Genomic DNA, 6,000 nt, shown 5'->3' with positions numbered 1-6,000 from the left:
CCACTTGTGACATAGGTGTACAAGACCTAATGGCATTTGTAATAGATCCTATACTGATGAATTATTCTAAATGGTTTTATCTGTAGGTACTACCAAGGAACTCCTCTATGTATTACTCTACACAAACTAATTGTTGACTCTGTAAATATTTAACCACGTATATAACCAAGCACATTCAGTACAACGGCTGAAGTGAGGTGCACATACGCTTAACAACCTACAAATACGGTAGAACTCATGACATGTTCATGCTATGACTAGTATGTAATAATTTGTCTCTGTATTAATTGTTGTAACAAACAATATTTTGTTTCTTTATTTATACTGACTTTCCTTGTGTTCCTTACAGGTCTTACATGTGTAAGTTCCTTACACATGCTACCTCCTCTTATAAGTAAAGGGTAAGTGAATAAAGGTGCTCATAACAGTATAAATTAAACTTCAAATTTTATGATAGATATAGCACAATATTGCAAAAGTATTTCCTAAACAACTAGTGCACAATAAAAGAATGACGTAAAATAACATTTTAATGTAGTAACATAGCTGAAGCATTGGATTTTATTATTACCATTATTTTTACTCATTACTAAGTAAATTTAAAAGAACATTATATGCTGGGCATGTGTTCAAGTTGATGACACAAGAATTTGTGAGTTAACAGAACAACGCCTCTCCAGAACTATATTACATACTTGCTAAAGTTTGAACAATAGCACAAGAGAAATTTCAAAAGTAATGAAAGACTGCAGAGATCCCAAGAAATTCACAGTTCCCTGTATAATGTCCTGGAAGGCTAAATACTTTTTATGCTGACAGTGAAGAGTTGAAAATAAAATCGTTATGCTACGTGCATGTACATTGCAATTTGTCGGGAAAGAACAATTTAGATAGAAAAAAAAAATAGAAACTTGTTAACAATGTTGTAAATCCAGTTTTAGAAGGAAATTAAAGGGCTTTCTTAAAACCACACCTATAACAAAAACCAAAAACCAAAACAAAACAAACGAACAAAAAAAACCCACCTTCTTCGTACAACTATATATTTTTTAATGCTTATAATTTTAAAAAGTCTTATTATATTTTTAAAAAGTCTTAGTTATTGTATTTAACAAGTTTAAATATAATACACTATTTAACATACATTGTTGTAAAAGAATTACTTATTCAAGTAATTGCCACCCTACCACAATTGCTTTACAATAACACTTTCTTGTTTCTGAACGACCTTTACTGTGATATTAGCAAAACATTTATCCTGCTGTATCACATAAATGACTATTTTTGCTTAAGCAGGTAGAATTATAAATAAATAAATAGATAACTCACAGTCAATGTGTGCCCTACAGTAACAAGATTTGTCATAACAAAAGGTTATTTTTTAATGAATAATGCCTCATTTAGAACTACACTATGGCATTTAAAATCTAATTAGTTTATCCCTTTCTCCATGGATAGAGAAAAAAAGAAAAAAAGATAAAATTAGTAACTAAGAAGAAAATAATATAATATTAGCAGGTAGAGAACTGGTACAAATGAGAACCGTGTATGCTCTGCTAGCAGCACGTTCATATTGGTCAGATCCAAAAGGTATAAAAAGACAAGCAAAATATGTAGTCTGAATGAATTACAGTAAAATTCCATTGAAGAAAGAAGTCTTTGAATGTGCACATTAAAAATAATAGTGATTTTTTTAAAAAAGCAAAAGGAGTGAAGGAAACAAGGAGCAAGGAAGGGAGTAATGAATACATACAGAATCTGAAGGGATAATTTGGAAGAATTATTTTAGACAAAGGGAATATAATTTGGAATGGTCCTGATCCATGCTGCCTTCAAGGAAGGAACAGCAAGGAAACTAGAGGAAGTCTGGGCTTCCTCTTGGTGGGACCTAGAAGGTTCGCACTGAAAGCAGCCTAGGACTGAACCAGTACCTACTCACTGTGTCCCCTCAGTGCAGTAGGTGCCAGAATAAATTGAAAACTTCAGTTACTTACAAATGCTTCTGAAAATTATTGCCTAAGCTCCTGTAGAATCAACAAGAGTAGACAGGAATCTCCAAAAATGTTCTCCAGAGTGCTCAAGCAATATTCTTAGCTTTTTATAGACTGTACAAGATGCTTGAACAATTTTGAGAGACAATGACAAATTCCATGCACTAATTGAAGAATGCAACAGGAAACAGAAAAACCTAAGAGGAGGATGTCTGAAAGACATTTCAAGTCAAATACTTCTAAGCTGCAAAAACAAACAGATGCTTGGAAAAAGAATGTATGTTTTCATTGTAAATTCAGATGCAAGTTCTAGCATCTAACATTTGTTCTAGCAAGTCAAATGTTCCTAAACTAGTTTCACTCATCAGCGTGTCATTCTTGTTCTGTATAATCTTTTCTGCAAGAAAGATTTAAGTTGATCACTAGCAACTTTTTTATCATATAAAGCAGGGGTTTTATTTTTTATTTTAAGAAATGTCTGATTTTTCCACTAATTTTGATTTAACTCACTAACGTACCCAATAAAACATATTTTCCAGTATATTTCTTCTGATTCAGATAAGCTGGGGTTCAAGGGAGAAAAAAAAATATTAAACACAATACCAACTGGTAGCAGACTGCACATCTTTTACACATACAAAAAAATGCAGCTAGCTACTGATTTTAGTTGGTTCGTAATTCCCACCAAAATATAAGGACCATAAAGCTCAGAAATAAGTTGAAAATGCTGATCTCTCCATCTTTCAGATGTACAGAATTTTCAGCAGTTAGAACCAGCTTGACAGCAGCTCCACAGGGACCAATGTGTCCAACTCCTATAAACAACCTGCTAGACATTTATTATTAACCACTATTATTTTCACCAATACTCCAATAGCACCTGGCAGTCCAGACTGGCACACTATTTTTATCTAAAAGACAGCTACTAAAGTATCATCCTTGAGATCTTTGGCAACAACATTGTTTAAAAATATCTATAAATACAAAATATTTAAAATTACTTTTAGACATTGATACAGTGGTAAGGCTGATGAGCCACAAGAAGAAGGAAGATTCTGAAAAATAGATGGCAGAAAGAATGAAGAGAGAAAAACAAATGGAGAGATATGGATTACATAGTCCTACATTAAAGCAGACTAGCTTTTCCATTTTTTTTCCTGTTCAATCTATTCCCTGGCTAGCTTGTGCAGAAGTGTCTACAATATCCCTGTTATTATGAGTTACAACACAAGTCTTGTGCCAGACACTATGTAGGTCACTACAGCTGTCCCAAAACAACTAAGATACAAGAAGAGGGTTGGAAGAGACCAGAATGAGACTGACTAAAAATGAGAAACACTTTGAAGTGTTCTAGGTCATGCCAGGAAGTTGTGGGAAGTCAGTGGGAGAAGGAGTTTTTCCACACAATTAATAACCTGGATGAAGATATGAATTTGGTGTTCATCATTTCCTCCTCTCATTTCTGCAGTACTCAATACTTCAATGACACACTTCAGTGTAAAACTAGGAATCCCTACTCCGATTTCATTAATCCCAGCATGTATCCCATCTTATATCTCAGTCATTTTCCATTTAAGGGACATGCCATAAGCAAACATTAGGAGCAATGTATCTACTCAACTGCATGTGTTTCAAATAGGGTTGGCCAAAAGTTAAAACTCATTTCTCCAAGGGCTAGGTTAACATCAAGTTTCCAGGCAATATTGCTTTTACCTCTATTTCTTGATGCTTAGGATCCACTTTGCTACACTGACTATAAAGGTCTGGAGAATCCAGCTCCCCTCTACCTGTGTGAGATGGGATGATTTGCCAGAAACACAACAAGCTATGCTGCATGATTCTCACAGAAATGTTTACGCAGCATGTAATTTCTATTCCACATAAAACCAATATTCCCACTACCTTCAACCAAATCCATTCCCATGTTCATCTAGGATTTGCTAGCTCTTTCAAGCTGTTTCATGTTCTTTTGGTCTCCAAGTCCCTTCTTTTGATCTCCAAGTCCCTTCTTGTCCAACAGTTCCTGAAGTGCTTCCTTTGTTTCTTATGTTTCCAATCCTTCAACTCATTAATATCTTCCTCAAATAAAAAACCCTTTACCACTTCCTTAATAGCTCATTCTCTGATGTCCATGGTAAAGAAGCTAAACTTCTCTTCCACGCCCATCATTTCACGTTTGCATTGCATTTCTTCCCCCATGCACAGGTTACTCACTCCAAAACCCCACAAAATTTGGGCTTCCCCAAACACCTTATCTTGTCATCCTCTTCACCTCCCTTTGCCCACTTAGAAAACTCACTTTCTCCCTTGTTGTACGACAACTTTTTCTTCCTCTTTTCTCCTTTCTGGTTATCCTGATGGCATTCACTTTTCTCCGCCTTTCTGTACACCCCTTGGATAGTAAGATTTGCCAGAAAAAAATACACTTGACATTTGTCCTCCTAATCTACAAGACATATGTCATTAGCAATTTCCCTCCTTACCTCTGAGATCCCATTTTCTTCTCCCAAACTTCCCAATCCCATTCTTCCTCAACCTCCCTAAGTGTCTACCCTATGCTCCTTCTGTGCCCCTTGCAACCTGTCCTGCCCAGCAAAGACATATGAGGAGCGGCTGAGGTCCCTTGGTTTGTTCAGCCCAGAGCAGAGCAGGCTGAGGGGAGGCCTCATGGCGGCCTGCAGCTCCCTCACAAGGGGAGCGGAGGGGCAGGCGCTGAGCTCTGCTCTCTGGGGACAGCGACAGGACCCGAGGGAACGGCATGGAGCTGGGACAGGGGAGGGTCAGGCTGGGTGTTAGGGAAAGGTTCTGCACCCAGAGGGTGGTCGGGCACTGGGACGGGCTCCCCATGGCAGTGGTCATGGCACTGTGCCTGCTGGCGTTCAAGAAGTGCTTGGACAACTCTCTCAGACACATGGTTTGATTTTTGGGTGGTCCTTTGTGGAGCCAGGAGTTAGACTCGATGATCCTTGTGTGTCCCTTCCCGCTCAGGATACTCCATGCCTCCATCGCGGCACCCCCCATGAAAGCCGCCCGCACACCCCCACATCCCACCCGTCCCTGCCCTCCAAGGCGCAAGGCCCCAAATGGGCGCCTCGGCCTCAGCCGCCGCCTCACACGGGCGCCCAGCGGGGCAGCAGCGCCCTCCATGGGCACCGATCGCTCCCTGGCGGCGCCGCTGGGCCCCGGGATCCCCCCCTCCCTCTATGGCCTGGACGTGTGACCGCCAGACAGGCAGCCCGAGCCCTGTCAGACCCAGACAAGGTCGCTTTCCAACCCCGGTGCCGTGGGGCGGAGGGCGGATACAGCTCGCTGCCCGCCCCCTGCTCGGCCCCTTCTCCTCCCTGCCGCCGCTCCTCCTCCCCTCCCCGCCGCACCGACGAGGCTGCGGGGCCGGAGGGGAAGGCGGTGCTGCCTGCGGGGAGGAAGCCGGATGAAGCCCCTCGGGCATGCAGAGAGCCGCGGGGACCCTGCCCTGGAGCCCAGCGGCGGCATCAGGTAACGACCGCCCTCGCCTCGCCTCGCCCCCCGCCCGGCCCGGCGAAAAGTTCCCTCCCGGGGGCTGCAGGACCCTTCTCCCGGCGGGACCCGTGCCCGGGGGGCTCCGTGCCCGGCTCTTTCCAGAGATAGGAGCCGGTGTGTGTCCGGGGGGGGGATGGAGGGAGCAGCCTTCCCCGGGGCTCTGTGCCCTCCCTGACAGCCCGGGTGTGTTTAGGAAGAAGAAAGCAACAAACAAAATGTTAGCAGAAAGTAGTAACGCGTCGCGCTGCACCGGGGACTTGGGTGTGTTTGTTGTGCCTGGCTATGCATATGCCGTGGCTCTTCTTGAATCGTGTTTTGCTGGGCATCTGTGGGATCGCTGTCAACTTTTAATACAGGGTGTGGGTTTTGATTAACACTGTGGGAGGCTGAATCCCACTTTAAGTGTGCCACGGTGGTGTTTTGTTTTCCTTTGCTCAGAGTTTGTATCAAAGACACTAAGTCAGTTTCACATCTTTTTGCTTATTTCTTC

The 6,000-nt window shown here is 42.1% G+C and overlaps 1 protein-coding gene across 4 annotated transcripts in view; it reads left to right on the top strand.

The window, feature by feature from the left end:
* The first annotated feature begins 5,314 nt into the window (after positions 1–5,314).
* Positions 5,315–6,000, top strand: part of SGCG (sarcoglycan gamma) — a 139,062-nt gene continuing 138,376 nt past the window's right edge. For 3 of the 4 annotated variants that reach the window (XM_040543991.1, XM_040543996.1, XM_040543995.1), the window contains exon 1: positions 5,315–5,486. The gene's annotated coding sequence lies outside the window, so the exon portion shown is untranslated. The remainder of the gene's footprint in view (positions 5,487–6,000) is intronic. The other variant, XM_040543989.1, reaches the window with a different exon arrangement.

Source organism: Cygnus olor, chromosome 1, assembly GCF_009769625.2.
Source record: "Cygnus olor isolate bCygOlo1 chromosome 1, bCygOlo1.pri.v2, whole genome shotgun sequence".
Taxonomy (NCBI): Eukaryota; Metazoa; Chordata; class Aves; order Anseriformes; family Anatidae; genus Cygnus; species Cygnus olor.
Note: the sequence above shows the minus strand (reverse complement) of the source record. Positions and strands in the feature narration are given on the sequence as shown.